General features: G+C 32.6%; 2 long non-coding RNA genes across 2 annotated transcripts; one reads left to right on the forward strand and one right to left on the reverse strand.

Moving 5' to 3' along the window:
- Positions 1-6,216: 6,216 nt before the first annotated feature.
- Positions 6,217-11,607, reverse strand: LOC126854530 (uncharacterized). Its single transcript, XR_007688118.1, has 3 exons — positions 11,407-11,607; positions 6,857-7,019; positions 6,217-6,525 (listed from the first exon to the last, which is right to left on the reverse strand). It is a non-coding gene; the product is annotated as an uncharacterized LOC126854530 (long non-coding RNA).
- Positions 11,608-11,972: 365 nt separating this feature from the next.
- On the forward strand, positions 11,973-12,892 carry LOC126854531 (uncharacterized). Its single transcript, XR_007688119.1, has 3 exons — positions 11,973-12,307; positions 12,638-12,704; positions 12,848-12,892. It is a non-coding gene; the product is annotated as an uncharacterized LOC126854531 (long non-coding RNA).
- The last annotated feature ends 10,004 nt before the right edge of the window (positions 12,893-22,896 follow it).

Consider the following 22,896-nt stretch of genomic DNA (forward strand, 5'->3'; position numbering starts at 1 on the left):
CTGTCGTGATCCTGAAGTTTTTCGAGCGATGCTAGAGTAGGCTCGATTACGCGCCGCTCGTATTACTCGTATAAATCAGATGTACAGAAGAGTTCATAGTTTTTGGTGTTTATACTTTGCACGCTTATCACAGGTCACAAATTCATCATTGAATGCTATATTAATTTTCACATTAAAGTATTTTTTCATTACATTTTGCACATGTTCGAGCACAATGTTTTTGGCATTCTCGAAAAATTGACTCAGTTCGATTTGGTTATGTTTTATAATTGCACCAGTCAATATGCGGCTCTCGAACTCCGTCGATTTCTTGCCAAATCAATTTATGTTGTCGCCTACTGCATCCTGCACTTGCATGTACAAAACGTCTACGTAACGAGTTCTTCAATTCCTCGAGTCCTGCGATTCGGGCAATCAGCGATTGTCGAATCCCGATAGACAATCGTGGATGTTTGATACGATTTTGCTCTTCCAATGCTTCGATATATGCGTCGCATCGTTGCTCCCGCAATGCACTCCTCTATCGAATTCACTCTTGCAGATTGCTCACGCAGATTTTGTTCCGCACCGTTTTCCGCCATATTTCCAAGCTTATGAATGTTGTCTCGGAGTCTTTGGCGAAAATACTGACAGGGTATGCCTCTTTACCATGATTTTATATTTTATCTTGATGTTTCTTTCCATCATATTTCAACTAAATCTGTATTTCGCAATTTGTCACATACATTTTGAATAGTGTTCATTATTGCATTTTTGTAGTCTTCAACCTCAACGAGTATCCTTATATTTCACGGTTTATTACGTACATTTTGACTAATGCCGAATATTACATTTTTTAGAGATGATGTCAAATCCCGGGTGCATCGTAAAAGCATGCAGCTGTCTAATTATTTTTCCCATCCTTTATAACAACGTATAGTCGACAAAATTTAAATTTTTCTCTCAATACACTCTGCTAAAGATATAGAAAAATGTTGACGTAGATGAGACATGATACTCTGGAAGGAGATAAAAAATCTAAAATTAAAATATATAATTGAGAGGGGTGTATGCAACATCTTCAGTCAATCCTCTTACGACAATCTTGTCGAACAATAAACGTTTTTATACCAATCTCATGCACTATGGAAGAAGATTTTATTCTTATCGATGATGAAGTTATTTCGAAAGAAGAAGTTTCGGACGGATTGGGTGATGCTGATACTCAAAGATTCGATGCTAAATTTTGTTCTTTAGTTTGGATGAACAAGCGTGAAAAAAAAACTCAAAAGATTGATACAAAAAAAATTCCTGAGACTTCATTTATATATTTCAAAATAGAGACCTTGGCATTCGCAAAAATCAAACATTAATGCTAAAATGGTTTTTACGATGTGTTAAATGAAATCTAGTGAGCATTGAGATATGTAATGGGAAATGTTGTTTGACGAATATACATAATCTAGCAAGATGTTTTCAAATAAGAGTGGATATAATTCTGATTGAAAGCTGCGGCGGTCTCCGAAGGGTCTTGGGGCTCCAAATCCAAAGTTTAGCAGCGACGATGAAGAAGAGCCTCAAAAATCAAAACTATTAAAATCTGTTTGTATGTATCTTTTCTTAAATTTATAATATATTATTATTATTTATTTATACAAAATTTGTTCTTTTTCTGTTTTAATTGACGGTACCCTATAATTATATATATATATATATATATATATATATATATATATATATATATACAGGGTGTTTCACAACTTCCGTACAATACTTTATTAGCGTATTATCGATATTGATTTTATTGCACAGATGATTTTATTAGTTTCCTTTATGCATGTATGTATTATACCTACATCATACATTACGCCAATACGCGATTATATATATATATATATATATATATATATATATATATATATATATAAGTGCTTCGCACGCGCCACGAGTTTAGTTTTAATTTAAATAAAAAGAATAATATGGAAAAAAATTGAAAAATGATAATATTAAACAATATTATTATTTAATATTGTATATTCTCCTAATTCTGTAAAATAATATTAATAAAATTAAATAACATTAAAGATAATAATATTTGATAACACTTACTGATTTAAATATTTTTTAATATTTAACACTTGAATTAAAAATTGAACAATATTATTTCTTCATATTATATTTTTCTTTTCTCCTTCTTTCTCTTTCTCCTTCTTTCTCTCCCTCTCTTCCTTCCTCCCACTCTCTCTCCGCCTTTCCTCCTTTTCCTCCCTCTCTCCCCCTTCCCCTCTCTCTCTTGCTTATTATTCATTTTCTTTAATTTTAAATAAAACAGTTTTGTTTCCTTTTTTCTCTCTATTTCTCTCTATTTCTTTTGCCTATTCTTTATCTTTTCTTGAACTTCATAATAAACATTTAAAAGATTATTATCTATAATAATATTCAAACATTTAAAAAATTTAATATACAATTTAATAATATTTAATATTATAATTAAATTTAATAATCTTAAATAGCATTAATAATACTAAATAATATTAAATAACAATTAATATTACATAATAGCAGTAAGAACTATACATAAAGATAGAGTCTCTATATGGTACCTTTTTTATTTATTTAACCGTTGAATCACCAAGGAGTCTGTTGAAAATAACTTAGAGTTATTGTTCCTTCAAACTATACGGACGTGTATCAAAATCTCCAATAAATCCGTATGTTTAATCTATTCAGCCTTTTAACTTACGTATCCCGATTAACGTTTCTAAGACTATTACATTACTAGTATTTAATAATATTTAACAATATGTTTGATAATATTGGACAGAATATTATTATCCAATATTTTATATTCTTTCTCTTTTATTTTCTTCTAACTCTCTCTCCATCCTTCTCTTTTATTTATTCTGTCTCTTCTTTGCGGCCAAGAGCATAGTTAGTATGTCTAGAAAAAAATCAGTCCCCAGTACGCGCGCGCGCGTACACACACACACACATGAGGGAGAGCAACGGGGGCCTTTGGCCCCCCTCCCGCACCCTTCCCGTCGGTAGGTAGGGTGGACCTTGCTTTACAATGTAGCATGTACTTTGTAAATTATAAAACAAAGTCCACCCTGCCGGCGTGGTGGATGCGAGAGGAGGGCCGAAGGCCCCCTTGCATCCCCCCCCCCGCGCGCGTGTGTGTTTTGTGTGTGTGTGTGTGTGCGCGCGCGAGTGCTTCCTGTCCATGCATGTACTTTGGTATATTTCAAACTTTTTTGTTAATAACTTTTTAATGATGAGCCATCGACGGCTAAAAGTTTTTTTATGTTATTCAGAATCATGATCTTGACAACATATGTCAAGGTCAAGGTCGTTCTGATCATCAAGGTGCTCCTCTAAAAATAAATAATTACCGAAAATACATTAAAACTGTCAAAATTTAACATTAAATATCTAAAAAACTATAAGAGACCGATAAATTTATAAGGGAAAGTTACTCAGGGTCATGTCCTTGACAACATATGTCAAGATCAAAGTCATAACTATAAAAAACTTACCTTTTTAAATTAAGATAAAAAAGAGCATCAAGTTATGTGCCAGATGTGAAAAACTTTTATGTAGTTATCCAACTGTTATCCAATGTTATCCAAATCAAAAAAACTGTTGTATTAATTTTCTATCAAAAATATTGAAAAATTGCACGCCAATTAATAAAAATTTACAAACTTTATTTATTATTATTTGTAACTTATTAAGCAGCTACTATTTAAATTGCAATGTCTTTTAAAATAGTAAAACATATTTAAGTATAAAAAAATTTTTAGTTAAAAAAAATCGATACTTGTATCGATACTTTGTATCATATCAATGGGATAGAGAAATAGCACGGTTATCAATTTTTGTTTGACAATTGTAAGGAGGAAATATAAACAAAAACTGGATTTGAGTAATTAATAATGGACATGGCCAAGAAAGGTGTAATTAGGTGCGTTCAGGAGATCCAGCCATTGCACAACATTGAGCATTGTCTTGTCAACATTCGACTTTGATTTGTTGATTCTAGAAATAAAAAACAATCACATTCGATTGCTCAATGGTTGTGTATCCTGAACATACCCATTAATCAGGTTGCGTGCGCGCACGCGCGCGCGCGTGTGTGTGTGTGTGTGTACATATATACATAAAAAAGAAAAGTGTTTAGTAGAGACCTTCAAACAAGTGACTGGCCATGAAAGGTCACTTTTGAGTAGTCCGCCATTTTTATTTTATTCCTGCTCATATTCAAATTTCAATTACTGTATTTTAAATGTAGATAAATTTTTATTTTTTTTTATTAAATGATAAATGTTATAGAAAAATTAAAAATCTAGTTTTTACATTAATTTCAATAACTTATATTAAAATAATTTTTATATTAGAGGTTTCCTCTTAACTATATGAAAACTTAAATAAAATTTAAATAAGGGTAAGGAATAATTAATAAAGTTAAAAATACTTTTAATATTTGTAAAATTTATTTAAATAAAGTACAGCCAGATTTGCTATCATATTTTCTCTTATCTTAATAATCTTCTCTTATCTTCTTAATTTAACATTAATATTTTTATATAAATATATATATATATATATATATATATATATATATATATATATATTCAAAACTGAATATTTTATTCACTTATTGAGCAAAGATTTAATAAATCAATTATTTTCTCAAAAATTCAGTGATATTCAAAGAGGACAAAATGTTAATTAAATGTTATATGTTTAAAACATTACAAGGCCATTTTTATTAATAGTTTTAAGAGTAATTTTTAGTTTTTTGTTGTTATTGTGTTCATAAAAATCTTAAATTTTATGTGTATGAGAGATGCATTGTAGTATATTCAGTATCATTTTACGATTGCATTTTATTTAGAACATTACTATATGACATAGTTCATAATAAAAAAATTTTAAAAATTAAAAATAAAAATTTAAAAGTAAATTTTTAAAAAATTATAATTATAAATAAAATAAAATAAAAATAAAAAAAGAATAAAATTATAATTAAAAATAAATATATATATATATATATATATATATATATATATATAGTCATAACTATAAAAACTTACCTTTTTAAATTAAGATAAAAAAGGGCATCAAGTTATGTGCCAGATGTGAAAAACTTTTATGTAGTTATCCAACTGTTATCCAATGTTATCCAAATCAAAAAAACTGTTGTATTAATTTTCTATCAAAAATATTGAAAAATTGCACGCCAATTAATAAAAATTTACAAACTTTATTTATTATTATTTGTAACTTATTAACCAGCTACTATTTAAATTGCAATGTCAAATATATATATATATATATATATATATATATATATATATATATATACATACAATTTTCTAAAATGTAATATTTAATAATAATAATAATTTTAATAATAATTTGTACTTAATTATATTATTACTTACAAATAGATATTATTTCAAACTTTTCTAAGCTTATTTTTTATAATATATTTTTAAATTATAATTTTTGATAATATATTTTTTAATTATAATTTTATTCTTTTTTTATTTTTATTTTATTTTATTTATAATTATAATTTTTTAAAAATTTACTTTTAAATTTTTATTTTTAATTTTTTAAATTTTTTTTATTATGAACAATGTCATATAGTAATGTTCTAAATAAAATGCAATCGTAAAATGATACTGAATATACTACAATGCATCTCTCATACACATAAAATTTAAGATTTTTATGAACACAATAACAACAAAAAACTAAAAATTACTCTTAAAACTATTAATAAAAATGGCCTTGTAATGTTTTAAACATATAACATTTAATTAACATTTTGTCCTCTTTGAATATCACTGAATTTTTGAGAAAATAATTGATTTATTAAATCTTTGCTCAATAAGTGAATAAAATATTCAGTTTTGAATCATAAGAAAGTACATATACTTATACGTGCCTGAGATATATCCGGAAAAAGTAAAAATATTCTATGCGAAAAAAACGGTTTTTCGTGACGCGGTTATAATATATTAAGTTTAAAATAAAGATAATAAAATGGAATGCATATTATTTAATTCTTCTTGGGAAAAATGAATGCCATTTTTACAAGTAGATCAATTAGTTCGAATAAAGAACGAAAATGGAGAAGTTGAGAAAATAAAAGAGACAAGCGCAAGACCCTTTATAATATCTAAGCAAGAAGAAAGAATAATATAATCTAATATAGTCTAATATAATATATCACAATTTTTGCTTTCTCTACACATTCTATATTTTTAAAAAGATAATCCGTTTATTCCAAGAAAAATTCAACAATGCAGTCTATTTTATTACCTTTATTGTTAATTTTTAGTTCTAACATTATATTAAGCGGATTCATTTTGGATTTTTGCTCTCTGCTTGATTCCGAAAAATGGGTGCACGTTGTTCCCGTTCGTTTGATTTGCGGATGCTCATTCGATATCGCTGAACGTAATGCTTCTTTCATATTAACTTGAAAATCTGCCTTAGTTGGTTTATTAAAATAATGATTGTTGCAAACAGCATCTAAATAAAGTAAAATATATAAAGCTGTTAACAACAATATTATAATAAAATATAATTTATATAGTATTACAATTAATGTTAAATCCTGCGCACAATATAGAAAATAATAGGAATAAATATTAAATATTAGGAATAGGAATTATTTTGAAATAATAAAATTGAAAAGACTGATATACAAATACAAAGGTAACTTTTGTATATTTATTAAGAATCTTTTATACCCAAATTTGTATTTGTATATCAGTCTTTTCGATTTTATTATTTTAAAATAATTCCTATTCCTAATATTTTTTTCTATTGTGCAGAGTCTTGTATTTCAATTAAAACATACCATATACTGCCATTATTATGCGCTTATTATGTAGAGGTTGTAGATTTTCTTCTCGATCAAGCCATGTGAATGACGCTGTAGCATTATCTTTAATACCTTCTTTGAAAGAAAGATTAATAAATTCTTTTACGGTAAATCCGCCCACACTTTAAAAGTAATTCACCTATGTAAAATAAAAAATTTTATATTATTTGATTGAGCGCGTGCGCGCATATACATATACATATATATATATATATATATATATATATATATATATATATATATATACAGAGTGTCCGATAATTTGCGGATTACCTTTAAGGGAAGGTAGAGGGTGTTATTCTGAATAGAAAAGTCCTGTACCATTTTGTGATTTTCTCAATATTTAAGAAAATATTAATTTTAAAGATCAGCCAACGAAGTGCCGCGAAAGCTCGCGGTGCGAAGATGCCTCCACTGTCAATTGATACTCGGTCGCGGCGAAGCAATGGGAGAGTAGTTTGCGAGCATGCTTCTCTATGGCAACCGAAAGAATTACACACATAATGAAAAGATCACATACATAAAACGGAGCGCGCATTATGTGTGTATTTTTTTCGGTTGCCATAGCGAAGCATGCTCGCAAACTGCTCCTCCCATTGCTTCGCCGCGGACTGAGTATCAATTGACAGTGGGAGGCATCTTCGCGCCGCGAGTTTTTCGCGGCACTTCGTTGGCTGATCTTTTAAAATTAATATTTTCTTAAATATTGAGAAAATCACAAAATGGTACAGGACTTTTCTATTCAGAATAACACCCTCTACCTTCCCTTAAAGGGTAATCCGCAAATTATCGGACACCCTATATATATATATATATATATATATATATATATATATATAACAATTATATAACATTATATATATACAATATATATAACATTTTGTGTGTGTATCAATGTGTTATATATATATATATATATATATAACACATTGATACACACACAAAATATTAAAAATTAAATTTTGTATTTTGCGTATTTTGAAAATAAATTGAAAATTATATAAAAATTAAGAAAGTTATTATTTTTATTATCTCATCACTTATATATACTTTTGCTGCCATAAAAGTGCATGCGGCGTGCAGGAGGCCGTGCTAAAGTGTAATATTTTTATATTAAAATTTAAGAGATTATTATTTAATGAAGTTGAAAATTTTTTAATATTACATATTGTTTTTAAGACATGTATGCAAATATACTAAAAAGGATTAAATATTATACTACTTGACTAACTTACTAAAGAACAGCAATTACATTGCAGACAAAATTTTATAAACAATTTCATAGTCAATTAATAATAAGTATATAATAATTAATTAATGCTTTTAAGAAATAGTAATTTTTAATACAAATTTGGAACAATTTGTTATTTAAATAATTAAAAATATATTCATTTTGATCCATTCTTTTGATACATCATTTATAAACATTTTTATGAATTTTTTTACGTATTTTTATACGTAAGATTATTACGCAAGATGCATTATTATATACAAATAGAAAATATATTTTTCCTTTGTAAAATAAAATGTTCTTTATATTTGTTATATTTTTTAATTCAATTAATGTTATTTACATATATAGCAAATATTCCGTCAATAATAATAATAAAAAAAATTAAAAAAGTTTATAATGCATTAAAAATTTTTATCAATTTTTTTTCTATATTTCTAAAAAAAATATTTATATACAATTAAATTCAATAAATATCTATTGACTATATTATCTTGTTCAACTAATCTTCTGTTCCCTAAATCAGGTGAAAAGTGTCCGTCTAAATTTGTGTATGTAATTTCATTATAATTATTTTCATTATGTTGAAATGCATGTCTTGTAGCACTATTTATTTCTTCTTTTTCAGATTCATTATCATTATTTTGAGATTCATCATCATTATTATATATCACAAACGCTGCAGACATGTCTTGATTTTGTTGACTTAGTTGATTTTGTTGAGTTATTTGTGATAAGGACAAATATTGCACGGCTTATGTATTATAAGCATGTTGTGTATTAGCAGTATTCTCTATTGTATATTATTCTCTATTACATATATGTTGGAAGAAATGTTTTTAAAAATGTGTTTTAATTCATTTAAATCTTGTGAAATAATATTACTAGTTTTTTGGGTAGTATATGTCTTTTTTACTGTTCTTGTCCTCACATCTTCATCCGATGATGTGGACTGATATCTAGTTGGTTTTATAATATTTTTCTTTTGGCCTTGTCCAGCATGAAACTACATGAAACTATAAAAATAATGTATCAAAATATGAATTATAAGCATGAATTTCCAATGAGCGCGTATGCGTCAACGAGTTATAATCAATCAAAACATCCCATTATAATAACATGTTTTACAATAGAATGTTTTAATTGGTTATAACTCGTTGACGTGACGCGTGAAGACTCAGCCTAAAAATACCTATGACAAAAGTAGAGAAAATTAAGTGTATGATAAATTTCTTTATGGAGAAATTTATTGAGAAAGAGAGAAAGAGAGGGAGAGGGAGAGAGAGAGAGAGAAAGAGAGAGAAAGAAAGAGCATCATGCAAATAAAATATATATTACTTTACATAATAGTATTTTTGTGTTATATTAAAGATCGTACTAAGGGCAATAGGGAACACAAATGTTGGAGTAATGGAGACTTAAAATTGTATGTACAGAGTACAAACCAAAAATTTTGTAAAAATTCCACAAGGATTTCATCTTCTAAATATTTAAATAGTATTTCAATTTCGGTAAAACTAAAGTATTTTTGGATACAATTAGAAAAGAAATTTATGTATTGTGCATGATTTTTTATTAATGTAATAAATAAAATTTTTTAATATATTTCAAATCAAACAATATAAATATTTACCCTTTTTTCTTCAATTTCTCTCTCCCTTTTTTTTCTTATTCTTCCTCTTCTTTAATTTTAAATTAAAATTCCTTCTCTCCTTTCTCTCTCTCTTAAAATTAAATTACATATATAATATTAATAATATCTTATAATATTAATAATATTTAATAATATTAATTAATAATATTGAATATTATTACCTAATATTATATTCCTTCTAGTTTTTCTTCTCTCTCTCTCTCTCTCTCTCTCTCTCTCTTTTCTCTCACCTATTTTTCATCTTCTTTTTAATTTAAAATAAAATGTTTATATTTAGGTTGTTTATACTCAATATACATTGAAATATAAATTTATAAAGTATAAAAAAAATAATATACGTATTTTTCATACAATATAATGATATGTATTGCGACGACTTTTCCCTTCGCGAGCTCGGAGCGCGTCCGCCGTCGCGATCTCTCCGTCGCACAGATGTTTCATTGCGCCGGCGAACGGAAGTACGATTCGCCGGTCGGGAGATACGGGAAAAGGTCGATCGTCATCAAAAACACAGGGAATCGAGAAATGGTTACACGCCGGGAGGGAACGGGATGGAAGGGGTTCCGTGCGTGCCGTGACGAAGCTTTAATACTCGCGAGAATTGCAATTGGACGCCAGATACGGTCTTGCACGTATCAATTTTCGTCAAATATGCGAGATAAGCACGAAAAAGACGCGAAGAAAGAAGTCGATTTCGTCACGGGCGGGTTAGCTCGCCTAACGGTAGAGGGGCAGGGCGGATGTTGAACTTACGCGATATGGAAGCAAGAGGCGACACAGATAGAGCGACAAACACGTGAAAAAGAAATTAAATTCATCAAGCGTAACAAAGAAATAACAACTTTATTAATTTAGAAACGGTGCTACCGAATGATAAACCGAGATAAACGGTGTTAGGCCCGGTGTCGATAAATTCGCGGAAGCGAGACTGGGTGTTAGAAATGGCGTAACGCCATAGAGAATAAGACGCTTTTAAATCCTAGTCGATCGGGCCTGGGCCCGAGCGCATTTATACCAGGTCAATTATCGGACCCCTCATGGATCGATAATATTTCGCTCGCTATTCTGCCATGCCGTACGAGTATCTCATGCATCCAGTGCACCCTTAACATGCACCGCGGAGATATAGCTCGAAACGCTCTGTACAATGTTACGCATCAACCGCGAAATCACTCGATCGCTAATCCACTTCAAGCGTGGGATTCGACACACATAAGCAGAATTATTTCCCACGCGAAACACACTCACACGCAACGACATACAGGATCGCGAAACACACTCACACTGCACGACAGACTACTTACATCTACCGGACTTAAACGCTAGACGGGCGACAGATTTCGCAACTATCAGATTACGCTGTATTATCGAGCCGCGATCTCCAGAGAGACGACTTACGCTGACTCTAACGCGTGATACTAATCGAATCCGCGAAACCAATGCTCCGGACGCTGCGGGGCTCGAATCGCTTGCCGACGTGGCCATGCCACAATCGCAATTACGCTAATGCCAACGCGATAAACACCAATAGTTTCGAGCCGAGCTCGAACGCAAAAATAACACGAAATCGCGGCCACGACGTCAGAACGAAGGATTCCGATCGCGGTCGCGCGTGGCTACTATAGAGCGGGATAACCTCACCGGCAACGAAGCTCTTTCCTCGGGGATCCGGGCGCTCGGCCACTTCTCGCTGTTCGGCCTCTCGAGGTCCAGCCGCAATCCCTCGCACCCGCTTATCTCTCGGCCGGGATCCCTCCTCGCTCTTGCTCACGCTTTCTCACACACTTGCTCTCGAAACTTTCTTTCGCCCAAAACACGTTTCTTTCGCTTTCTTATGCTCGCGCCAGTCTGACCCGGGAGCACCGCGATCTAGAATCGGTAACGCCGGGCCAGCCGGGGATGCGCGACCGGGGTGCGTGTTATCACAGCCAATCACGCGATAACACGCGAGGCCGCTGCCTGGCGGCACGCTCATGATCGTACCGGGGGCGCGCGCACCCCCGAGATCGCGGTCAATATATTTTCCACGGGGCCCTTCGGAAAGGGACCTGGGCGGATTCCGCAGAGATCTCGGAAGCGAGGAACGCAGCGGTGTCCCTCGCCGTCTTTCTCTTTTTCCCGCCGTGTCTCGTGGCGATGGAACTCCTTCGGGATCCTTCGGGGCACGTCTCCACACGGTCCTGCGTCGAGGCGCGAGGATTCCCCTCGTCCTCTCGCGCTTCTCGCCACGCTGCTGAATTCGGTGGTTGATAATTCCTTTGCTGTTTTTCTTTCGTCCTCCCGAAGGTCCTCTTCCGAGTTGTTGTTATCTTTGTTTTTGCTGCGGCCGTGTTTGCTTCTCCGGTAAGGCTCCCGTGTTGTATCGAAATAAGGAAATAATAATACAATTAAAAAGATGAATAAATCCGACAAATAATGCCCCTCTGGAGATTTCGGTACGGCTCTAATGTTTTGAGACTGGCGCGGATGCGTTTTCCGCACTCAGCGATCGGAGAGGAATCCGGCGGACGTGCGCGGAACGGCAACGTCACAGTATATAATGGTACGTATATAACATACATATCTTTTCGAGTTTCCGCAGAGATTTCTGTCAAAGGATTTGCCTCGGGTTATCTGAAAAATCTGTCAATCATGGTTAAACAATAACGAAAATTTTGACAAATAAAAAGAGGTCCAATTAAATCAAGATGAATATGTATTATGAATATTATAATGAATATTATTGAAAACGTTGATCTGGAACAGTAATTTTCTGCGGAAGATTTTTAGTTTGTTTCTGAACCTTAGCACGTTGACAAGGTAAACGAGATCTCGGTCATTCTTTAATAGCCTTCTTCATGGCCAAATAAATTTCAGTTATATTAATTTACAGGTACAACGACCACTTGGGTGAAATGAACCATGGACAACATCAAATATTCTTCTACAAAGTTATTGAGGTAACATAAGGACGAATGTTGACAGTAAAATAGAAAATGGGTGTAATAGAACCAGTAACTATAAGTTTTTGTAGCTTGAGAGATTAATTAGTAAGAAGTATTTTCAATTCATCTTCTTTTTGTAACTCTGCCAATTCTTCTAGAGAAACTATCATTGGCACTGAAACGGATTCAATTCTTTAAAGGGAACCTGCAACTATATTTTGTTTGCCAGAAATATGCGCAATATTAGTTAAAAATTGAGCAATGAAATCAAGATCGAATCTGTCTGGGAGATGCTTTATCTAATTTCTGTTGAAAAACATAAATTAGAGATTTATGATCTGTCCGAATAAGGATCTGGCGTCCTTCAAGCATATATCTAAAATATTTGATGACTAAATAAATACCAAAAAGTTCTCGATCGTAAGTATTGTAATTATGTTGAGTCACTCAACTTTTTTGAGAAAAATGCAATTGGTTTGTTAATCCCATCAATTATCTGTTCTAAAGATGCATCTACTGCAAAATCTGATGCGTCTCAAGTGAGAATGAGAGATACATTCGAAGCAGAATGTGCTAAAGTATCTCATAAAAGTTCTTCTTTACAATTTTTGAAGGCTTCATCCGCCTAAGGAGTCCAGGTAATTAATCTTCCATCTCTTTTCCTACCATCCTTTAAATATTTTGTTAAAACCGCTTGACGTGATGCAGCGTTTTTTAAACATCGACGATAGAAATTAATAATTCCTGTGAATCTTCGTAACTCATGTACAGTTTTTGGTTTCTTATAATCTATTATAGCTTTAACTTTTTCAGATGGTGGCTTAATTTCTTGCTTAGAGACTAAATAACCAAGGAAAGGAATTTCATGTTTGCCAAAGAGACATTTGGATAAATTGATAGTCATGCCAAATTGTTTGAGACGGTTAAAAACGAAGATGTTTAGAATGCTCTTTCTCAGCTACAGAAGCAATTAATATATCATCAAGATAGCAAAAACAAAAATCAAGTCATGATAGTATAATATTCATGGGATGTTGAAAAGTTTGAGCAGCATTACGCAAACCAAAAGTCATTATAAAAAACTCAAAGAGGCCAAAAGGAGTAGTAACAGCTGTTTTGGGTATGTCTTATTTAGCTACTGATACTTAATAATAGGTTTTTACTAAATCAATTTTTGAAAATATGTTCTTACCATATGTTCTTACGTAAACCAGCAGTGAAATCTTGTATGTGAGCAAGGTATCGCTCAGGAATAGTGGCTGCGTTCAAGGCTCGATAATCTCTACAAAGTCTCCATAAATTCTGTTCATTTTTAGGAACCATATGAAGTGGAACTGCCCATGTACTGCTTGAAGGTCGACAAATTCCTTGTGCCATATGAAGTTAAATTCATCTCTTACGAATTCCAATTTTTCTGGAAACAATCTGCGAGATGTCGAAGCAATCGGAGGACCTTTAGTAATAATGTGATGCTCTACATGGTGAATCTTGGTTGTAGAAATAGGAGCAAAACGAGTTAATTCAGGGAAATCAGCGAGAATCTTATGAAAAGGTGAGTCAGGAAATATAGTGCAAACTGTTAAATGATAAACTCTAGATAGTTTTCCTTTAAATGAAAGACCGGTAACACTATCAAGAAGTTGTTTATTTTTTATGTCGACTAAAATTCCATAATGATTTAAAAAGTCTGCTCCTAAAATAGGTCTTTGAATATCCGATGCAAAACTTCCATCTTAAAACTCTTCTTAATCCAAGATTTAAAGTTAACGTTTTGAAACCATAAGTGTTAATTTTGGTATCATTAGCCGCATAAAATTTAAAAGATAAAGCTTGAGAGTTTGATATTAATTTTTTAGGAATCAAAGAAATGTCAGCTCCTGTATCGATTAAAAAAATAAGTCTTGAGGACTTGTTAAAAATAATGAGACGATTGGTAGGTGAACCGTTGTCAGTCGCCTCACAACTCAATGGTGGAGTTAGTTTTCCTGATTATCAATTAGAGATCTAGACATGTCTCAAGGTATGGTACATTTTAACGCTTTAGTACCAAATTTTTTGTGATAAAAACAGATTTTTTGGTTTTTTTTTCTATTTTATTTCTTGACAATAATCTAAATCTTCTTTTTTCTTTGTATCTAAATTTAGATCTACTACGTGGGCGTTTAATTTCAAGTGCAGTAATTCTACGTTCGAGATCTGCCAAATTTGAAGTATTTTCTTTAACTAGGGAAGCTATTGACGCTACTTGCAAGCTAGTTTCGTGATCCATAATTTTATCGGCTAATTCAGCGAGCTTAATTAAAGGACAATCTTCAACAACAGCTAAAGTAACTTGAACTTGGAAAGGTAATCTTTTGTAATTAAATTAAATGCAAAATGTTTTTCGAAATATCTCCTCTCGCTAATTGTTTAATTTTTCATAAAAATTCTGATGGTATTTTGTCATTTAATTCTATTCCGGTTAATAATTGTCGAAGACGTTTTTCTTCAGAATTCCTGAAACGGTTAATTAAAATGTTTTTAATATAAAGATATTTATTTTTTTCAAGTGGATTTTTGATTTGCGCAATTGCTAATAACGCTTGCTCATCAAGATGCCGAACAACTGAGCTATATTTAACATCGTCTGAGCGAATTCAAAAGATTATAAATTCACTTTCTAATTGGGCAAACCACAATTTAGGCTGCTTATGCCAAAAATTCGGTAATTTCAAAAGACGAAATTCATTTGAATGGATCTCGTTTGGCTGACCTTGTTCATGAAGCTCACTACCGGAATGACGAAGAGATTCCAAATTATTTGTTACGTGTTGCTGGAATTCCTCTGATGGAATTGACGCTGAAGCTCCTGGAGTAGTAATCGGAGATCTGTCCAAAGGCATCGTAGATTTTTTCTTGATATGAAAGTTTTCAAAGTCGGTGGTTTAAATTCACCCGTGCAGGGTGAACACAAAATATTTTCACAATCTTGTATCACGTCGGCTAATCACGTCGGCTGATCACGTCGAGGTCACTAGTTGTGGCGCGGATTCAATAAATAACGAAACTTCGTAACGTTTGATAAAGTTTAATGTTCGAACGATGCGTACAATAAGATGGTCAGCAAACAAATGAATAAATGTTATAAAGTTTTGTAAATGTTTTTTATGTTGCTATGTATCAAATTAAATCAATAAATAAAATGAATGAAATTAGTTGGTAAATGAATGAAATGAAGTTGGTAGCGATGAAGTTGGTAGTACTGAAGTTGTCGCTGTACGCCACACGCGCGCCATCTATGTTATATTTTATTTGTTATTATCTTATTACATATAATTTTTATACAATTATAAAATTGAAAACCTATATATATAGATATAGATTTGCTTTATTGATTTCCCTTGGGGTTACAATTTCTTACAATTACAATTTTACATCTAACTTAACTCTGACTTAACAACTATCTTATCTCTAACTTAATCTAACTTACTCTCTATCTATTTCTACCTATCCACACACACACACACACATCTCTATCTGCCCTACTCTAATTTGGGACCTCCATTCCAGTTCATATCTACGTCTTTTCCTTTCGCCATCTTCATTCGCATCATTTCCGCATCTTTGATCTCGCATTGATCTTCCTGCATCTCTCTGCTTCTATCTCATTTCACTCTCGCTGATTCTCGCATCTTTCTCAACATGTTCCGACGTTTCCTGATCCATTTCGTTGACGCTTCGATTTTCTCCTACGACGTCTTCTCAATTCAATTTCCCCGTCCGCATGACCTAGTGCCTGCATGACGCCGACCATCTTCTTTCCATTCCATTCCATCCGAGTATCTCTAGACATTCCTCCGATTGATTGATCTCCTGACTTTGATGCTAATTTCGACCATTTGATCTTTGACCATCTTTCCTTCATCCATCTTTGTCTTAATAACTAGCTTAACTCCTTCTGATCTTTTTGCCTCTACCTCCATCATGTCCATACTATCTTCAAAAAACCCACACGTTTCTTCTTCTCACTTCGATAATTCCTTTTTCTTCCTACACCTTTCCCTTAATTCCTCCCAGCATCTCCTCGCAATCTCACTTCCCCTACCCTCCTCCAACCTTTTCTCGAACCCCCACGCCATTCTCCCGGCCCCACCTCTTAACTTCTCCCTCTGTAATTCCTTCCTTATCATATAACCTGGCATTCCCCAATCCAATCCTAACACCAATCTTAAATATCTTTCCTGTAGCCTCTTCAATTCCTTCCTCTCTCTCCACCCCCAAATTTCCACCACATACCCCACCATCGTCCACATCAGTTTATCGAAGAGTCATAATCTTTTTCCCCAATCATTCTTAAATTTCCATTTGCCAATTCCCCAAACCTGACCTAATCTAGCGGCACCCTTCTCTTAGCCTTTCTCTTATTTGTGCTTCTTGTCCTCCATTCTTCTGCATTACATAACCCAAGTAAGTAAATTCTTTTACCTCCTCTTTAACCTTTCCTTTCCATCTCCAACTTACATTCCTTTCTCTTCCTCCTCCTTTCCTAAACCTTAAGATTTTTTACTTTCCCAAATTTAATTCCAACCCCTTCTTTTCCAGATAGCCCTCTACTTTTTCAATCATACTCCTCATTCCATCCTCCTCCTCCGCAATCAAAACTACATCATCCGCGTGTGCCAAAGTGTAGATCTTCTTCTCCCCTAACTTAACCCCTCCCCATCCTCTTTTACTCATTACCTCTTCCATATCCGCCGTCACCAGATTAAATAAGTGAGGGCTTAATGGGCACCCCTGCCTTACTCCCCTTCCTGTCCAACAAACACTGCTCCCAAATCCTCCCCTCTCCTCATCATGTTTCTAGTCTCCCTCAGAATATTCTCACTTCTTCTAACCAGCCCTTTCCTCATCCCCCTCTCTCTCATCGCTTCTACTAATTTCCTCCTATCTACCGAGTCAAACGCTGCTTTCAAATTTAAAGAAGGCCACTAATTTATTTTTATTTTTCCCCAGCTGTCTGTTCACCAAATAATTCAGTATGAATATATTGTCCATTGTCCCTAATCCCTTCCTGAAACCCGTCTGATTCTGCGGTACCAATCCCTTCTTCTCCACCTCATCGCTTAGTCTACTTGCCAGCACCGAAGCATACACCTTATAGAGCGTCGAGTCAGCCCCCCCTATACTCTTCTACTCTCTCCCCTTCCCCCTTCTTTAATATCGGCACAATCACCTCCTCACTCCACTCATCTATCCATCCTTCTCCCTTCCAAATCCTATTGCATATTCTCCACCCATTCCTCCTAGCTCCCCTCCGTATTTCCACCCCAATTCCATCCAGACCTCCACTTCATTCCTGTCTTCCAATCCACTGATGTTATCTCATTCCTACCATCCCTCCCCTCATCCATTCCATTCCATCCTCTGTCCATTATCTCCATCTACCTTCCCTCCCTCCATTCATTTCCATTCATTCCATTCCTCCATTCTTTCCATCTTCCTGTTCTATCTTCCTCCTCATCTTCATTTCCTTCCTATCTCTCCATCTCATCCTTCTTCCTTCTTTCTCCATCACTCCTCTTCTCCTTCCATTCCATCCTTCCTCCTCTATCACCTCCTTCCATCTCCTTTCATCCATTCCACTTTCCACCATCCATCCACTTCCTTTCCATTCTTCCATCCTTCCATCCTTCCTATATCCATCTTTCCTCCTTTCTTTCCTTTCATCTTCCCTCTTCTATCCACCTTCATTGGTCCATATCCATCATCCTTATCTATCCACTCTATCCATCATCTATGATCCATGTCATCTCCATTCATCCCTTCCATTCCTCCATTCCCTCCTTCTTCGTGCATCCATTAAATATTGTCCATCCCGTTTTTCTTATCCATCTCAACAACCCTTCCCCTCCTTGTTAATTCTTTTGTCCTTCGACCTTCTTCCCAATCCCTCCTCCTCTTCATGCCCTTTTCTTACTTCCATCCTCTCACTTCTTCTTCATTACCCCCATCCATGTCCTACTGTTTCTTCCTTTCTCTCCATCCATTCCATTCCATTCTTCCACTTCTCTCCAATCCTTTCCACTACTCCATCGCTCCATTTCTTCCATTCTCCACTCTTCATTCCTTTCACTTCCACCATCTCCATTCCTTCCTTCCTTCCATTCCATCTATCCTTCCATCCTTCCATTCCATTTCCTCTCCACTATCCATCCATCCATTCCATCACTTTCCATTCTCATTCCATTCATCCACCATCCACTCCTCTCTCCATTTCACTTATCCCTTCTATCCTTTCTAAGTTTCCATTCCCATCCTTTAGTTCTTCTTCTCATCCCATCTCCACCATTTCTCATCTATTCTTATCTTTCCATACCCTATCCAAACCTTCCTTCCCTTCTTCTCCTCCTCCCTTGCTATCCCTTCTAAACTCCATCTCATTCTCCTTTCCTTCCACGTCCAATCCTCCAAAATTCTTTCCTTCCTATCTTTCAAAAGTTTCTTCCTATTCCAAACCTCCCATCTTTGCTCCTCACTTTTCAACCTTACTACAACCATTTCCCTTCCTCCCTCTACACCTCCACCTATCTTTCTCACTTCTTCGATCTCTGCCTTAACTCCAATGCTATCAAACAATTCCTCTACCGCCACCCTTCTCCTCCCTTTTCTTATCGCCACTTCTTCCCCGCTTAAAGCGGGAAGCACACACTTTTGCATAAGCGCATAACCATAAACATAAAGAAATTGATTGGTCCACAAATGTATGCATAAGAAAATGAACCAATCAATTTCCTTATGCTTATTGTTATGCGCTTATGCAAAAGTGTGTGCTCCCCGCTTATCCCTCAATAGCTTGCAAAACACACGTCAATCCACCTCGAAGCACACTACCCGATACCGGAAACATAAGTCCAATTGAAAACCTATATATTGTGATCTATTAATTACAACATTAACATAAGTAAATGTTTTTATCAATATTATGATTCACATCTGTTACTAATATCACGTTAAATTCTAGATAAATATAGTATTTTTTGAAAAAATTAAATTAACATTTCTATTTTAAGAGCATGTATCATGCACATATAAAGTTTAAATCAGTATATCTCTAGTTCTATCAAAAAACTAAATTTTTATTAATTTTATAAATGTAACAAAATCTTTTGAAAAAATAATTAGATGATTCTTTGATGTACATATTTTGAATTATTTAATCTTATTTCAAAGCACTTTGGTTATGTTTTGTGGCATATAGTTATTTAATTTGTTTATTACTTATATTTTTACGTTCTATATAATTCTTAAAAACGAGTTCATTAACTATGTTCTGAAAAATAACTAATATACTTTAAAATTAGATCTAATAATTAAAAAACATCTAAGAACTGTTTAACTAATCATACATTAAAAAAATCTTTGTTATATTTCTCAAATAAAAATTGTTTTGCCGGAAAAGTACTAATTCAAACTTCATATTTGCATAGTACATTCATTTATAAGATATACATGCGTGTTATGCAAAGTTTTCTTTTTATTATTATAATTTCCATGTAAAATATTTGTGATTTAGTGTTTTAAAAAATTAAAAAACCATTTTAACATTTTAACTTTTTGTTATTATACCAAATAAATCTTTTTACATGACGAATGATTTTATTGTAGATAGTGTATCCTCAAAATTATGCATATGGGCATATGGAATAATCCATTTCCAAAAAACATTGTTCAACACAGGATGCACTGTCGAACAAATAAATATATAGAAAAAGTAATATTATAAAATATTGTAACAAAATTATATTTGTTTGTAATCATTTCAAATATGTGTTTAAATAATATAAAATTTATTAGAGCAATTATAATTTACATTATAAAATCAACACATTCAAAATATATTTATTGAAACATTTCGGTACATACATAATTTTTAACTAATCTGTTTTGTTTTTCTTGTCCTAAGTAAATTTTTAATGGTTCCCAAGATCTAACTCGTGAAAATGCAACATAAAATTGTCCATGATTGAAAATATCTTTTCTTAAATCGATTACAAATTTGTCAAATGTTTGTCCTTGTGATTTATACAAGGTGTCCGATAATTCGCGGATTACTCTTTAAGGGAAGGTAGAGGGTGTTATTCTGAATAGAAAAGTTCTGTACCATTTTGTGATTTTCTCAATATTTAAGAAAATATTAATTTTAAAAGATCAGCCAACGAAGTGCCGCGAAAAGCTCGCGGCGCGAAGATGCCTCCCACTGTCAATTGATATTCGGTCCGCGGCGAAGCAATGGGAGGAGCAGTTTGCGAGCATGCTTCGCTATGGCAACCGAAAAAAATACACACATAATGCGCGCTCCGTTTTATGTATGTGATCTTTTCATTATGTGTTATTTTGGTTTCAGTTAATTAAAATTTATTATTCTTTTAGATTAAAAAATAATCAATTTTTAAGTCGAAATTAAACGTAAGAAATTTTACTTTAAAAGATATAAGATTTATATATAGTATTATATAATTTTTACATGCAATTTAAATGTTATTAGTTAACTAAAATCCTTATTTTGATAAATATTAAATTTAGACAGGAACATTTTAGGTTTTTCAATCAATAGATTTTTCGAGGTATTCAATGAATAGGCCAATAATTAAGATTATTAAAAATAAAAAGGAAGAAAATATTATAATTTTATTTTTAAAAAAATATATATAAATTAAGGAAATTAATAAAGTAATTTCAATATCAAAAATTAGGAAGATTAGACTAATTATAAAAAATTGAATACTAAAAGGCATTCGAGATTAAGATATTGGGTCAAATCCACATTCGAAAGGAGAGGATTTTTCTCAGTTTTTAAATAATTTTTTTGAGATAAAAAAATTTATTAGTAAGATTATTAAAGATAAAAGAATAAAAATTAAAGATATAAGTATTAAAGATAAAATTATTTATATTAATTTTTAAAATAAATTTTTTAATTAGAAATTAAATGTATTATATTATACTATATAAATATAATTATAATTATTTTAAAAAGGTAATTATTATATGGGTATGTAATTCTTTTGGTTGCCATAGCGAAGCACGCTCGCAAACCGCTCCTCCCATTGCTTCGCCGCGGACCGAGTATCAATTGACAGTGGGAGACATCTTCGCGCCGCGAGCTTTTCATGGCACTTCGTTGGCTAATCTTTTAAAATTAATATTTTTTTAAATATTGAGAAAATCACAAAATGGTACTGGACTTTTCTATTCAGAATAACACCCTCTATCTTCCCTTAAAGAGTGATCCGCGAATTATCGGACACCCTGTATATTATCATAGCAAAAGCTATTTTAACCGTGAATTGTCTTCTTTTAAATACAAATAGAGAAATATTTTCACAACATAAAGTTATGCGATTTAGAAATATTATTTCTGTTTTTTTATCACCAGTCAGAATTTCGCACTTTAACAAATTGTTTTGTAATTCTAAGATTAACAGCCTTGTTCCATTACATAAATCTTCGCTAATGTTCAGATTTCTAATCAGCATAATAACTGTATATTTTCTTAATCGAAGTTCATGAAGTGGAAGGCTCGTTGGATTTAAAGTATTCAAATACAAATGTTAAAATAGCTTCATTAATATCATGATCGTTAGTAGTCTCAGCATTGTCTATACTTGTATATATTCTTCCTGTTAATTCATCAAGTAAATTCACAATTTGTTTGTTTATTTCGTCTACATCAACATTTTGTGCGGAAAATATAGCACACTTTGCTGCAAATCTATACTGTTTGTGTTCGATTATTTCTCTGTATGTATCTTTTACTATATTTGCATTTAAATCTGCTACACATCTCAGTGGGACTTCAACATTATTAGATCATTCAGGGTACCATTACCCAAATCTAATAAAAAATGAGCAAATTCATGTTCATGTGATAAAATGCACATATATTTTTCGTTAATGAAAAAATTTAGAAATGTTGCCATAATGAACTAAATTTAATTGATAAATTTATAGTTTCAGAACGTGTAGCATTTTGTTTCATTGGCAATAATTGTCTGAAATCCCCACCAAGAATAATAATCTTACCACTAAACGGTATATTATTTTGCATTAAATCCTGCAAGAGATAATATATCACTTCAAGGGTATATCGCTATTGGTGCTTCGTCCCAAATAAAAACGTCTGTTTTTTTCAATCAATCAGCTTCATTTGATTGAATTTTTTATATTT

The sequence above is a fragment of the Cataglyphis hispanica genome, chromosome 14 (genome assembly GCF_021464435.1).
Source record: "Cataglyphis hispanica isolate Lineage 1 chromosome 14, ULB_Chis1_1.0, whole genome shotgun sequence".
Lineage (NCBI taxonomy): Eukaryota > Metazoa > Arthropoda > Insecta > Hymenoptera > Formicidae > Cataglyphis > Cataglyphis hispanica.